Source organism: Halyomorpha halys, unplaced genomic scaffold (genome assembly GCF_000696795.3).
Source record: "Halyomorpha halys isolate HHAL.00 unplaced genomic scaffold, Hhal_1.1 Scaffold412.1, whole genome shotgun sequence".
In the NCBI taxonomy this organism is placed as follows: Eukaryota; Metazoa; Arthropoda; class Insecta; order Hemiptera; family Pentatomidae; genus Halyomorpha; species Halyomorpha halys.
The window spans coordinates 390,766-407,532 of NW_027113304.1; the positions used below are offsets into that span (position 1 = coordinate 390,766).

The following is a 16,767-nucleotide window of genomic DNA, read 5'->3' on the forward strand; positions in this document are numbered from 1 at the left end:
ACAAAAAAAACAGTTTGGTAAGAATTATATTTTTGTTATAAATTATTTATTTTACTCATATATGAGATTCAAATAATTAATTATTTTAAAAAATGCAGTGATATACTACAACTGAAGATGTCAATTGCTATGATACGGATCTTTCACTAATGGGCCTGCCGATTCTTCCAACAAAAAAATTCCAAAAAAAGATTTAAATATTTAATAGTTACAGTAATGTCGCATTGGGTTAGGCGTAATCTTTAGTAGTACTAGTCAGTGAACTGTCGCAACATATCAACCTTACGAAATGTAATTACGATAGGCGGGAAAACATTGTTCGCAAAAAAAAAAAATATTTGCCCAAAAACTTAAAATTGTATCAGCCGAAGGTCCCAAAAACAAATCCACCAAGGACCCCAACAACTAATCCACCACGGACACAAAAACAATTTTTCCCAAGAACTTAATATCAAGGAGTTTCGGCATGTTTAGCTTTGTCACCTTCCACGTGATATACGACTGCAGTATTGCTGTCACTTGAGAGGTGACATACGAACAATAAGGGTTAATTAAATAAACAGATATTGTACAAAAAATATGGAGCACTAGGTTATATCTGAACAAAATGAGTATCGGAGGGTGAGTAAAAAAAAATAAAATAAATAAAAGGTATTCATTCATTTAAAACCGTAAGATTTCTGCACAGGAAAAAGTCATTAACATAGGCTAATAAGATGTCAGAAGTTCAACAATTAAACCACCATGCAAGTTGCTGTAATCAATTAATAACATCAACACATATTTACAACTTATAATAGATATTCATGCGACTTGTACATGAATACCTGCTAAATGTTAATAGTAATGTTATTTCCTTAAGTAGGGTTATCCACTTTATTTTTATTTATTTATTTTGTTTTTAACATACAAGAGTTTGCTTGCTTGATTGATTCCATTTCACTTGAAACAAAAAAAACAACAACTTTTTATCCCACTACGACGAAACCAAAAGTAGGGTAATGTGTTAAGGGGTGTGACGACCCTTACCTGCTCATTAGTAGGTTTGCAACAATTTTTAAGCAAACGGCTTCAAGTCGGATGGTTCAGATTATTTACTGAGATCTTGTGACTCTTTTTAACAATTCGACCTCAAAATGCTCTATTTTTAGCAAACTCCATAACTGACTATGAAGTTACTCAGTAACTCGAGTGTTTTCAAACAATTTGAGCTCAAAATATTGAAATAATAATTTTATTATACTTCGCAAACTTCTCAAAAGATTAAATTCTTCAAGTGATAGTGTAGAACATATTGTATTATCACAATAAACACCAGAGTTATGTCGCTCTATGCCCTTGTCTAGGACCTTGCATTAAAAATTAAATATGTGGTTTTGTATAGTTTTATCTCATTGTTCATGGCTTCAAGAAGATCACCAAATCAATATATACAGTAAACTTAAGAGATCTTGATCTACCTTCGTCAGAGGGAACTAGACATTATTGGGACAGAAAATCATTCAGATAAAATATGAAAAAATCAAATGAAAAGAAAAATGACTAGATTCTTTGATATCAACACAAATATGACACAAGACATTAGGAATATAAAATTAGGAATATAAAATTAGCAGTATAAAAATTAAAATAATACATTAGTTTACGGGTAATCAATGATTGTTCTAGCAGAACATCAAATCGTACAATGAATATGGATGGTGTTTAATTCTCGAGTTGAATCGTTCAGGATTTCGAATAAATCGAGGTTGTGATAATAAATTATTAGTAGGATTCAAGGTAATAAAAAGGGGCCAAAAAGAAAATAATTTCCATAATTATAAAAAAATAAAAATATTTCGATATTTTTACAACTATAAAAGGCAAAACACAAATACAGCGGTTATAAAAAATAAAATTACTATTTTACTGCTAACCCGACCCCATTTCATCTACCCCTCGTAGGCTGTTCCAAAAGGGCAAAGCCATACAATAAAGGGCAATGAGACGAAACAGGGACGTCCCTTCACGTGAAAACCATATCGATAAACTACTCGCATTTCCAGAAGAAAAAAGAGACTTGAGTAACGAATAGGCTAATAAACATTAGGGTATACCATTAATAATAGCATATATGAAAATCTTAGAGCAAGAATATGACAAGCGACATCATTAAGATTGTTCAGTACAGCGGTTTAAAAAATGTATTGACATTATTTAGTTAAAAAATAAATCTATAACACTACAAACCATAAAGGGTCAAATGTGCACTTCATTGTATGAAAGTACTGCTACTAAACCAATGGTTGAGCAAAGAGGTGATTTGTCCAGTGTCACTGTTTTCCCCAATCCAGGGTACCTAATTTCGAGGCTAGGTGGATCCCGGAGGGCTCCCAAACCCACAGGGTTGATTCAGAGCTACAGAAACAGAAACCGGTTTCGGACTCGGGTTCTTGGAGTTAGTAGCACAGTAACTTACCACTGAGCCCATTCTCATACCAATACATAGTTAATAGTTTTTCATAATATTATACGCAAAGAGGATGGAGGAGATACAATAAATATCTTCATAGAGAAAAAAAAGAAGCACCATGCTAATTTTTTTATTTTATTTTTGTTGCTCGTTAACTTTTATATTGTGGCATGGGTGGTTTGAATACTTTCCAACCTACACACTCGGATAGATACTTCGGTAGCACGCTACATTTCCATCCCAAGCCATTCGAATACAAGTTAGGAAGTGAAAGTAGATTACAAATGCAACATACAAATTCATGTGGGCTATAGCCAAATCCCGAACAAGGAAAAAGTAATTTTAATTTTGTGTCTTACTGTGTAGAATTTGCATTTTATATTGAAAATGAAACGATAAATTATTAACTTTTCAACTAAGGAAGAAGTATCCCCACCACGAACCCTAATCACCATTATACGAGCCCTAATTACTCTTTAAGGAGGCTGAAGGGCCTTAGAAATAAGGGGTTTAACAACTACAGAACTATTTTTACTTATATTTTTTTAAATTTTATAGTACTCGAGGACTTATATTTCATCTATTCTGGCCAGAAATCTATTATTTTTTAATCCACTCAAATACAAAACTTACCCATACTTCAAACCAGATGATTTCAGAATAGACAATGAATTCTTACCTGAAACAGAACGAAAAAAATAATTAATATTATAAAATGAATTAAAAATTTGAAGCATACAAGATAAGCAACATAAATCAATTAACATAATGGATCATAATAAAGCATGTAGGTTTTTAAAATAAGAAAGTTGATGCCCTCAGTCTAATAGAATTAATCATTTTGTATTATACACATTCGAGTTCCATAATTTGCTATTTAATAAATTACGTCACCTCTGTAACAGGATTAAAAAAGAAAAATTTTGAATCATTATTTTTGAATAAGTTTTCTATGCTGCAATTTCCATATAAATTACTTAAACACGTTTTAGGTAAGTCTTGCTATTGGGTGCTGACGTTGTGACGCGTATGCAAATGGTTTTTTGTTATCATGTCGTTGACCCCGTGTAAATAGATTCATAATGAGGTGTTAATAGTTGATCGTAGATTAATATGATGAGATGATAGTCGGAGGCGCGGTCAGAGAAAAAAATTAGAAATAAACAAACATGTATTTATTTCGACCTGAAATTCAGATCGAAAAGTCGGCACAAATGAATGAGTTTTTGTTTTTGCACACAAAAATAAGTTTTTGTTTATGCAAGCAAAAATGAGGTTTTTGTTTTTGAAAAAAAAAGTGAGGTTTTGGTTTTTGCACACAAAAATAAATGTTTGTTTATGCACACAAAATATATTTTTGTTTATTTGAGTTATTTGCTGACCGCACCCCGACCATCTTCTCATATTGATCTACGGCCAACTATTAAAAAAATAACAACATAAATAAACAAAACCATATTTATTTATTTTGGTTTTGTTTATTTATGCTGTTCTTTGCTGACCGCACCCCCCGACAAACTTCTCCAATCATTAATCTACGGTCAACTATCTACACCTCATTATTAAAAAAAATAAAATCTTTCTCAATCCTTAATTCGTCAGGCCTCTTAGCAGAAATTGAATTAAACAAAAGCATATCTCTTCAAAAGCATTTTAATTACTTTACGATGTTTTGACTAATCCTATCCTGTTTAACTAAGAACTAGACGCTTAAAATAAAATACCGAATTAAAATTTTCTAATCTTCATTTTAAGTTTTATAATTTAAAAAACCTAGGTTGTTTGTTTTAAATGAGGTGAATAAGCAACTCCTGGCCTATAATCAGCTTATCTTGACACACCCTGTATAATATTATAATTATTAATCAATTAATTGACCATAAACTGTATTCATGTAATACAAAACAAAACGATTCAATTAAATAGGAAAGTGGCATCTGAAAAGTAAATGATGCTCCAACACATGTAATTATTAAAATATGATATTAAAAATATCTGTATTAGAAAAGATCAAATTATAAGCTGTACATATTTTTAGAGCCATTGTACCAATATGGGCGCTGAGAGAATAAATTTATCTCGCTGTCAATATGTACATAGTAATAGAACAAATATGAATAACAGATTTATATATGAATAAATCATAAATGTGAATAATTAATTCAATTGAACAATGCCAATGTGCATAGTGCATATGGCTTAACAGACATAGACGCTGTTAATTACAAAGAAAGAGGACGAAAGGGAAATAAACGCCAAACTACTGAGACCCAATGTTGTCATAAAAATAAAAAATAATAATACATAATACTGCTATTAAAATTTAACAGAATTAATAAATTTTACTGTTCTTAAAACAGTTTTTAATAGTTGTTTTTGTATAATGCACCACAGTTAATCCTAAGGTTGTTATAAAAAGTTTTTATACTTTATAAATATTTATACTAATAAAAGAATTAATAATTACTTTACCTGAACACCTATTACATATTAACCTGAAAAAAAAAATGATATTTTATTCTGTATTTATAACGCTGATATTTTGTTTTAACAACATTGTAAAAACTAGAAGTTTACCTCTAAATTCTAACAGCACTATAATGACATTTACGGATACCTTGAATGTAAAAGAGAAAGGTAATGGGGAATTCCTACTAATTACACAGGTCTATAAAAAGAAACTTAGGAAAAATAGTGTTCGTAATTTTGAATGATTTATTTAATTTAATTTTTTGCTGAATTCTAAAATTTACCCCGTTTTACCAGGGTACTCAACACATCAATTTCAAATTTTTATAGTATCAAATGTGAAACGTAAAAATACACTAAATTGCACAAATCGGACTCTATTAGGTTACTTTAAATATGAGTTATAATAAAATGTAATTAAAATTGCATAAATATATTCTAGTGATTTTTTATTACCTTTAAATCTAGCAACGTATACTTATTACACAAGACTAAAAATTAACTTTAAAATTGTTTAAATCTAGCAAATGGATCCTTTACGATTATCCTGCATATATTTTTCACTTCACTTTTCATATTTTAAAATTTTTAGTTTTATTGAAAAACTATGAAATACTTCTAATCTACTCATTTAATAATTTCAAATGATAGGACAGCGTAAGAAAAATGATAAATGTTTTGTAAGGTATACGTAATTAGTAAACTTGTTAGGCGCCAACATAATAATATAATATGACAAAAAATTTTAATATATCAGATATTAAACTGAATATCAATATATTCAACATAACTACTTTATTAATTGTTTCTCTATGTTCAAGTAAATGTTCTAGAAAATGAATGTTTTCTGTATGGAAAAATGAAAACCCTATATAGAAATCTTCAAAGGGCAACAAAAAGTTTTTATACATTTTCCTACATCAACTTACCGTAACGTTTGACCAAATCAAAATGATTTCGTACAGTTGGTAAAGCGACTTTACAATTCACAATACTCAAATTCTCTGATTTGTCCAAATGTAAATAGATTCCTAAATAGTAATTAAACGAACTATTTCTTTCAGAGCTTGGTAAAAACCTGATTAATTGTTGTTACATAAATTTTTAATGATAAAAAATAACTAATTTTTTATTCTTTTTTTTCGTAACCTCCTTTATTATTAAATTTATTACATATACTACTACCTTGGACTAATTTTTTATTTATACATTATTATTTATATTTAGAGTGAGGTTGTTGAGGGAAGCGAGAAGCAAGAGGAAGAGAATTTTAAGCAAAAGCACTTCTGGGAATCATTAATTTATTTATTTAAATGTTAATTAGCCGTTTCAAAACGGACGTTTTTCATCAGTACGTGGAAAACCATTTGAATTACATTATCTTTCTTATACTAACTATTTCTTTTATGTTTTTTTTTTTTTTATTTATAAACTCAAATATTTTTTTACTATCACTATCATTATCACACATATATTATGATATATATAGTCAGGGAAAGTGGGCAAAATTTGGAATTTGAGTTTTCGACAGAAATACTTTTTTTTAATAAAATGGACTGACCCGAAGTGTCATTTCATAGAATTGATTTTTTACACCAATTTTCTCTAAAACGTCTAAAATACTCTAAATTAAATTGATTATTAATTCACTGAGTTTAACCTAAAATGTTACGAAACGCTTTGTGAAAATTGATGTAATAAATCGATTCAATAAAGTGTTAATTACGGTTTGTGGATTTAATCGAAAATGTTGCCGTCACATAAATATGGCCTATACCCACCATAAACAGGTAATATCAGTTTCGTACGACTTTTCTTTTATGAGTTAATTAATATTCTCACTGAAATAATGTAACAGACCTTAAATACCGAATTTTCAAAAGAATTCCTCTATGAAATTCTTCTTTGACTTTTGTTTATTTGAAAAAAATAATCAGTTCTCATTGTTCTCTACAATAAACAATAGAGGAAATGAAAATGAAAATCTGTTCCACTAAAACCTATGAATTGGTCAGAGGTTCAGTACTTCTGATCAATACAGAAGTATGGTATAACAAGAAAACGTGTAATCATCAAATCAGTGACGATTTAATATAGATTTGATCGGTTTAATTTTTACATAATTGTTTTCGAATCTCGTTCCAGTGTAATATTTTTGGTATAAAACTCTAGTCTAAGTTTATCTGGGGACATATACTTTACAAAACAATGTGTTAAATATAACATGAATATCGCTGAGGAGGAATACGCTGTTAACCAGGTAAAGTGCTTCTGAGTTCAACAATGAAGTTTGGAACAATTCAAAAACAACGTTTAACGGTTATGCCTGCCATAGGCGTTGATGACCAGAGGGTTTTACGCCTTTAAGCAACAATCAACAACAACAACAACCTTTAACGGTCTTCGGTTTCTTAACTTATCCATAATGGTTCCTGAATATTCATCCATATACATTTAGTTGTGGTCCCACGATGATGAAGATGAACAACGATGCAATACTACTCGAACATCTGTCATTTAACAAGCCATTAAACAACAGCTGTAAGTCAATGAGCTCCACACATCTGACGCAATTTGTTTTGATGGGAGCAAATATGGCCGCTGGAGACCTTGAAATCCTCTCACCATTTCCTTATACTACGGCCAGGATTTTTTTTGTCCTTCAGAAGGCCCTGGTATTTTTCCTAAGATAGCTGGTGGATCAGTGAATGCTGTTTCAATTTTTTGTGTTTTCTTTAGTGATTTAGACTACAGAATTATTCAATCTAAAATTCTAAAAAAAATTACATACATGATTTCATTACTCTTTACACCAGCATAAAACAATGTAATATTTTTGTTTCTGGTGATCCTATCAAAATTAAATTTCTCTCAAGAGTAAAAAAAATAAAACTTCTATAATATGAAAGCTCTCGCAGAAAACAAATTCACAATGAGTAACAAAAATATTAAATATTGAAGGGAAGGGGTAATAATTTCATAAAATATTTTTATTGTGCGAGTGACCTAATGAACCCTGTGTGGTCTCCCAGATTATTCGTAATGTAATCTAAATGGACCACAATAGATACCTCAAAACATACAAGAATATTTATTTACTAAAGTAAATTTATATAAATACATGAGAAGCTACGTATTTACATCTAATACACGCCACTAAAATTAATGCATACACGGACATTTAAATTTTCCAATTCATCTACTTCATCAAAAATTGAATTCGCGGATGTTTAAATATTCTAGTTCAGTTCAATTCATCCAAATTTGAATATAATCGGTCATAAAATTATGGCAAATTGTTATAATAATTAAATTAAACAACTTTCTAAAACAAAATTGCTACAATTATTATTTGGGACTGACCTGTAAAGAATCCCTGACCCACAAATCTCACAGAGTAGAACGGTAAAAAACAAAATAAATAGTTAGAACATTACAGGCAAAGGGGAGAGATCTGTTCCGACAGTTCATTCATTGGGCGCTGAAAAAGTGAGAGTAGCCAAAAATTTGTTACGGGAAAGTGTTACATTATTAGAAAGTAACTAACAGGAACAACAAGGAAATAGTGGAGGCATTACGAGAAATTTGTTAGCTTCTAGGACGTTAACATTCGGAGTAAAAACAATAAATCTAACAATTGTTATACATGTTTATGAAGTTATTTTTATCAACAAAAAATAATTAGCTGAACTATGACCATACTTTAATATCATTGATTTTATTGAGTCATTATATTCCATAAAAGCCATGCATTACTTGAAATCATTGACTATCACAACAAGAAATCCATTTATAAATGGAGAAAAATCATTTAAATAAAAATAACTATATTTTTTATCCATAACGATTATGCATCGATGACATAAGCAATAATATCATTAATATCAGTAATTAATCATTACATATCAATTCCATTAATGACAATAAAGATGAACGTTTTGACACTGATATTTAAATAAAATGTTCCCAGAATAGAAACTTTTATATATCTTGAACTTAACCTAACACTATGCAACCAAAGAAGATGTTAAAAAATAACTATCCCCCACCCAACTAGAATACACAGTTTCAGGGCCCAATCTTAATATTTAACTCACTACAAATTTCCAAATAGAACTCAGATTAAAAAATGATAATTGAAAGTGAACCAATTACAAAACTAACCATATATAGCCACAATACTTGCGGAATTCTTATTTTCTTATCTTAAATACGCAAAACTTAACAAAAGAGGAATAATGCAATAGGGATTTAGAGAACCATTAATGTCTGGTCATAAAAACATTCATTACAGGCTCTGTTATCTCTTAATGATAGATTGCTTTCCTTCCAAATGATTGCAGAAATATACTTTGCAACATTAGTAAATGAATAGGAAACTTTAAGTGCCGTAATGCAGTCTAGAAAGCCACACGCACAAACAGAAATATATAGTATTCAACTGTAGAGAAATGGCAATACAGTTTATAATTAAATTAATTTCATTATATTTTGTTCATTTGAACAACTGAAATTTTTATCAATCAAATTAAAGAATTTTGAAGGAAATAGATATAAAATGAATAAATTGTTTCCTGAATAGAATTTTAAGTTTGAATGGTTCATAATCTAAGTCTATTTAGAAAAAAAAATGTTAATTTTTAGAATTTATGTTCATAAACTTAACAAATTTTAACTTAATACATAGAACTGAAATCTTAAGAGTAGTATCGAACAATAGACTAAAGCGATTACACCAAGAACAATAATAAACATGGACAACATTGAAAAAGAAAGAAGTGTTAGAATGTATAAAAATAAAAATATTTAAAAACATCACATTTATTTGTTAGATATAAAAAGGTCCTTTTTCTTTAATTTATAATTGATTTATTTTATACCATACATAACAAAAATTATCTCCTGAATTGACAATTTTTTTTTCCATAAATTTGAATAAAAATAGTGAAATTAATGTGATGAAACTAGGAAAAAAAAATACCTAAGAAAATCAATTCTAAGAAAAATATGATAAACCTGTAAAATAGTAAATATGATCAAATGACGCAAAAAAACATACAATTATACGAGTGATCTTTTGAGATAGTAATAAAAATAGAAGATTATAGTAGAAAAAAAAGTTATACTGCAGTGTGACTGCAATAATGAATAGACAAGTAATTACAATTCTAAATGGATTAAAAAAAAAAATATGAGAGACTCATGAACTAGGGCAATGATATGCCTGGATGTTTTAGTAGAATAACATACCGAGGAGAGGAAAAACAAATTCTACGTCGCTTTTAATCAAAATATTATAGGCAATAATTGTTTTGGAGTATATACTATAAATTATTTTTGCTGAAATAAAAAATTCCTATTTTACTTAATATAAATGTATTCTCAATTCACACATGAATTATACGTAGTCTGTCTTTAAAAAAAAAAAAATACATACCCCTTCAAAATTTTCATTCATTAAATATCATTAATTCATCAAATACCAGGATATTTTGAAAATTTCGATTTATAAAAGAGATAAAAAAATATAAGCATCTTCTAAATATCAAAAAATATCTTCAAAAAAATTAATAACAAGGACTGTTTATAATAGTTAAGTTCAATATATGCCCAAATGATCTCATGTTGCTCAAAATACTTATTATATTTGTTATATAAAAATAAAACGTAACAACCATTTAAACGCATTCTATATTTATTATAATAAGCATAGTTAGTATCTGGATTAATTATTTTGGAATTCAATCATTGTTTATAATAAACTTTGAACACATACATCATTAAAACATTCACATAGGAATGCGAAGGCTAAATGAATTCCTGACAGGCATATAAATACCATTCAACAAGGATTAACAACCGACCGGATATGACAATATTACGTATGATATAGCTTACGAAAAATTCTATTTATGACTTAAGAAGAAAAAAAAACAGGCTTCATACAATAAAAATGCTGAAATTGGAGAAATAGAATTTAATATTAAAAACTACAACAACAAATACCTAGGTAGTTTCTTGACTGAAATAAGGTACCAACATAAACAGTAGTCTTAGATTTACCTATTTCCCCGGTATATGGAAATTTTAAAGTGGTAATTTTAATACCTACAAAATTAGGTAAATATATATTTAAAAAGAAAAGTATCATTTTTATATACATTTTCGATGTTATCCAGATTGTTGGAACTATGTTCTAGTTGATGTTCATCAAATTCATCTTCAAGTACATTAATACTCTTGAAGAATTCTTAATTTTTTTTTTGAAATAGTTTTTTTAAGACAAAAATCTTCAAGATCCTCTTCTCATCCCTCATCTCCAAAATCGTAGCAAGACTAAAAATAAAATTTTATCTCTTTTTATCTTTAATCTTTTTTTTAAATCTCTTTTAATTGATCTCTATTCCTAAAATTTTCCTCTGAAAAAATAAATAAAACTGGATAAATTCTTAATGTTTTAAAAATTAAAAACAAACATTATTAAATTAGATGGCTTACTTATACCCAATTCAGATACATTACCTTAAAAGACACTGAACTAATATTTCATTTTCAACTTTATTTTTGGATTTGGAGTAGGAGGTTTTTTGAGATCAAAAGCAATAAAAGATACGTTAGTAAATTACATAAATACTTTATTATAATTTTTAATCTCTCATTTATATAATAAATAAACACTAACGTGGAACAATATCTTTTTACCAATCATTGAAGCAGCCTGGTAAAACTAAAATCAACCATTTTAGTTAATAACTTTTTTAGAGCCTACATCATGATTCCCTCCCCCAAGTTTGTAATGGTACCAATTCCTGTAGGTTTTAAATTAAATTTTTAAACCGAATTTATCTATTTCTAAACATCAAGATACTTCAAAGATTCGAATAAGATCTAATCCAAATTTAAATTAGATTGGGTATAAAACAAATCAAATTAAAATTAATTGAAACATTTATCAACACAAAATAGTAAAGGAGTAGGTGAGGAAAAACATTCAATATTAAAAATTTCAAGATTTTCTCAGCATAAAAGCAGTGAATATCGATGAATATAAAATTTATTTAAAAAATATTATTATAATCAGCTTAGTAAATACAATAACTGATAAAAAATAGAAATACAAATAGACCACATTAATAAGAATTACAGAGAAAAAAAGTTAGATCACGAACATTTAAGAAAACGGAAGTATCTTATAATTTTTCGAAATGTAATAAAGTATATTTTGTCAATTAAGCTGTGACAATATAGCAAATCTGAGAAAAAAAAATCAATAATATAGAATATATTCTATTAAAATTATATATATAAATAATTTTCAAAATATTTCGTTTTCACTATCTTTCTGTAGTTAACCAACATGATTGTTTGTGGTCGCAATAATTATCGCGAGATTTTATCCGAATGAACTGTTAAATTTAATTGTTTAAGAGGAATAATTTTTTGAAGACGTATGAGGTGACAACTTTTCCGATGAATTATTACTTTAACAGTGCCCGTTCATGCCAGGATTCGAAACCCATTTACAAAGAAAATCGTATTGTACTGCAGCTAATTAAATATATTACGAATTTCCATTCCATCCATATAGACCGATCATAAGAAATATTTTTAAACCATAAAATATAATTTTTAAAAATACACAATTAAAAAAGTTTGCTCCTATCTCCTACATACTCTAGTACCAATCTAAATTACCTTTTTCTCAACGGAATTTATCTAGGTGGCTTAAAGATGGAAATAATAGAAATAAATGTGCTTAGGAAACGAAATGCTTAAATCTATGAACAACTGATATTCAAACATAATTTATAATGCATTCAAACACACCAGTCCCTAATTTGGTACAGTTGTGATAGTTCCTAATATATTATCGACCTTACAACATATTTAATAGTAACATTATATTGTACATTTGTGGGTTCCAGATAATAAGTTTTAAAAAAAATACCGGTTGCACAACCATCTAATTACGCGTTAGGATTATGAAATAGACCAATTGTCAGGACATGCAAACACGAAACTTTCTAAAGTTACAACTCAAGTAGATATAATTATCCCAATTCAACATGTAATGGAAAATATAATATACAATAGTAGCCAATCCAAACACTATAATACTATAACAATATATAATATAACAATATAATACACTAATAAAGAATTAGGGCCAATAAGGCCTATTGTGCGGCAAAGGGGAAGACAAAAAACCCTCTTAAAATCAGATATATTTCTTTTATTTTCTAAATAACATTAATCTAAATATGCCTCTGATTGAAGGACACAAATACATAAGCAAGTAAACAAATATTAATTTTTTTCTCTCTTGATATTAGCTTAAAATATTGATTTTGATATAATTTTTTTTAACCGCCCCATATCTTATCATTTTATGTTATCTCCGCAGCAGAAAAACACTTGAGACAATTGCGGTGGATACGACCTGAATACATAACTGTCTGAAAACTAAATTTCAAATATTATATAAGGTGTAAGATATATAAAAAAAAATTACAACAGTGGATTATTTTTTATACAGCGTAATTTCTCAGCTTCTTAATATGAAGACAAAGTTCATTGTGTTTTAAACGTCACTATAAGAAATTATTATTTCATCAATTATAACTTTTAATACAGTAAAAAAACAACAGAATGCATATAAATGTTATTTATAAGAAAAAATAAAAGTAAATATTTTTAAATAATATTATTATTAGGGATTTTTAAGGTAAAGATGAAAGAAATACAGATAAGTTTGGTAAATCGAGATAACTGTTTCAATTTTGCTCAATAATTTTAGTTTTTAAATAATCTTTAATATAAGTATCATTTATTATGTTAGAAGAATCTTAAAGGTAGACTTACTTATCTGACTTTTCAAATAGACAATTATAGTGAGCAGGTTGGTCGATGTACGACATGCCACAATCTCACAAGAAGAGATCATAGCACAAAAAAGGCAATCCTTCCCCGCCGAACAAACCCCCGAGGAGCGACGGTCCTATATCACTTTTGAAATATTACCTTAAAACAGAAAGAGTAGACTTTAAGATAGTTTAATCAAGCAATATTTGAAAAGCGCATGAAATTGAAAAACGGCATAAATATAATATAATACTAATCGCTATCATTCATATAGATTCATTTTGTGTTATATACATTAATTCATAAATTTTGTTACATGATACTAATAGATTCTCGGATTACGTTTTGAAATAGGGATCATACTCCAATTTAAAAGCTGTTTTACCATAGCATTAGTATATTTACAATTAAAATAGCATAAGTAAAAATAAAAAAAAAAACACAAGAATCTAAAAAATAATTATTTCTATATTTTAATTAATATTAAAATATGTTAATTTAAAATTTAATGCTGCTATTCAGTCAATATTAACCAAGATAGGCACATAAAATAGTGCTGAACATTCTGATCAGATATATTCATAAGCGGATGGGTCAAGGTGTGAGAAAAAACCAAACAAGGTTCCTTTGTCCCCGTTCCTGATGCTCTAACATCATCATGTCACGTAAAAATGCAACAAAACGTTTATGATGAATGAAAACACAAAATTACCAAGTTACTGAGTTGTCTGGCGATATAAAAATCAATATAACTGAATCAATTAAGCTTTCGATATAAAAAAAAAAAAAATAAGGAAAGGGGAAGTAAAAATGCAAAATTACAAACTAACCACAAGCTGACCTCACAGTGCATTCTTGCGTTTTACACTCTTATCAGTTTAGTCTTAATATTCCAGCAATATTCAAGCTAATGCTAACTTAAAGGAGCAAATAAATAAATAGTGTTTTATAATATAAACAAGTATAAAGCAAAATAATAAATATGCATAATATTAATTTATCCAAATACTGATGTTCATAGAATCTATATGAGTTCTAGGTACTAGGGAAAAAAATACTATAAAAATTGGTCAATGTTACTGTATTAGTCAGCTCAAAACTTTATTCCGACTAATACATAATAATATATACATAGACATAGAAATTTATATTCACAGAATTATATAACCATAGGATAAGTATATTCGTGGAATGGCAAAACTGAAAACGCAAAACATGCTTTAGTATGATTAGAATCATAAAAAAAATGCAATCTATAATAAAAGCTGGGGAGAAATAAGTTAAAGCCTAGTAATACCCTGAACGTGGAGCCGGAGGAGAACCATAAAACAGGAGATATTGAACAACGGTGCAGATGCCAGACCTTGAATTTTATCTCCTTCAACAAATGTCGGGCAGATAAGTCTCTATTTGTTTGCTATGAAAAAAAAAAGAAATTTTATTTGTTCAAGTTTTTCCTATGCATAAGGTTATTATATAAGCAAACGATTTCATCTATCCGAAGAATAAGAAAAATATATTGATTCCAATTAACGATATTATATTCACAAAAAAATTAAACAATCCTAATGTGGCTTAGGATAAAGTAGGTAAAAAAAATTTTTAGGAAGAACCAAATCAGATTACTTTTTAGCGTCGTCTCAAACCCCTAAATACTATTTTTCAACAAAACATTAAAAATTAGAAAATTTTCACATTGATTTATTTGGAGATTCCTTCCCCCCCGGATATCTATTGTTCATACAATCGTTCATTACTTCTCTACATTTTATCCAATTCCTACGTTAATAAAAATCTTAGAAAGTTCTTTTAACCTACATAAACAAAAGTTAGATTTAATGCCCCCAAGGCGAAATATTGGTTTCAAATAAAAAAAAAAACATTTCGATCGTTCTATTTTATATCTCCGGTTCTAATCTCTTTGGTGCAGCTTATATCTCCCTAAATCATTCCCAAGTTTGGTGTATATTGGCCGAGACATATTAAAATTATAAAAAGTGCGTTCTTTGAATATTACCATACTTGCCTCAATCTCTTTTTATCACCTGAACGATATATGTAAAAGTTAACGAACAAGGTTATTACAAAATTAAATGTTTAGGCGCGTAGCCAAAATTTTCTCTTTTTATTTTCCTGCATACGTTTTTGGGATGGTAATTAAATTCCCCCCAAAAATAGGCGTGGGAGTGACGAATATACCCTACGAAAAAACACGTCAAGAAACGCGTGATGTATTAGGACATATATCACGCGAGGACTTAGACCTCCATGGTCTGTCGCCCATATAATTATAATAATTAAATTCCCAACAAATCAAAAAAATAATAAGGATCAGACTCAGTCTAAATCCAGCCATCCATCACTAGTAAAGAGGTCCCTTCCCACTCGTTACAACGCAGACGGCGAGTAAGCGCCACAGTGCTCCCCTGAATACAGCGGACCCCACAACCTATTTTAAAATGCTCTTCAGGCAAAGAAAGGACATTTATGTTCGTTACTTATTATGTATTATTTTGTATAAATATATTTATGTAGAAAAATAAAAATTAATAGAAGGGAGAGGAAAAAAAAAATGAAATCGGACTATTGTAAGCAGAAATAAGGCATGTTGAACTTTTAAATTATATTTTTGGAAATTTAAATAATGTGAAAAAAATTGGCCACTGAAACGAACAAATGTTCATTTTTTGGGGAGTAGATTCACCAAAAACATTTTTTGGTTGTTCTGTACTTCGTTCTATCTAGAATAAAGGATGGTTACACGTGACTAACATATTCTAATTAGGGTAGGAAGGTGGAATTTTCTCTTCATGAACAGAGTTTTATATCCACGCTGATTTCTAGTTTTCTTAAATTAACAATGGTCTGGAATTAGGCCTAGAGGATAAAAAGAAATTTTATTGAACCTACTTAAACACGCAAGCCGTAAGAGAAAACATCTGATCTGTTTACAGCCTAGACAGAAACAGCTCTTGTTACAATCC

General features: G+C 28.6%; 1 protein-coding gene across 11 annotated transcripts in view; it reads right to left on the bottom strand.

Moving 5' to 3' along the window:
• Nucleotides 1-16,767, bottom strand: part of LOC106682411 (serine/threonine-protein kinase MARK2) — a 308,181-nt gene that overhangs the window by 172,932 nt on the left and 118,482 nt on the right. The window lies entirely within an intron of this gene.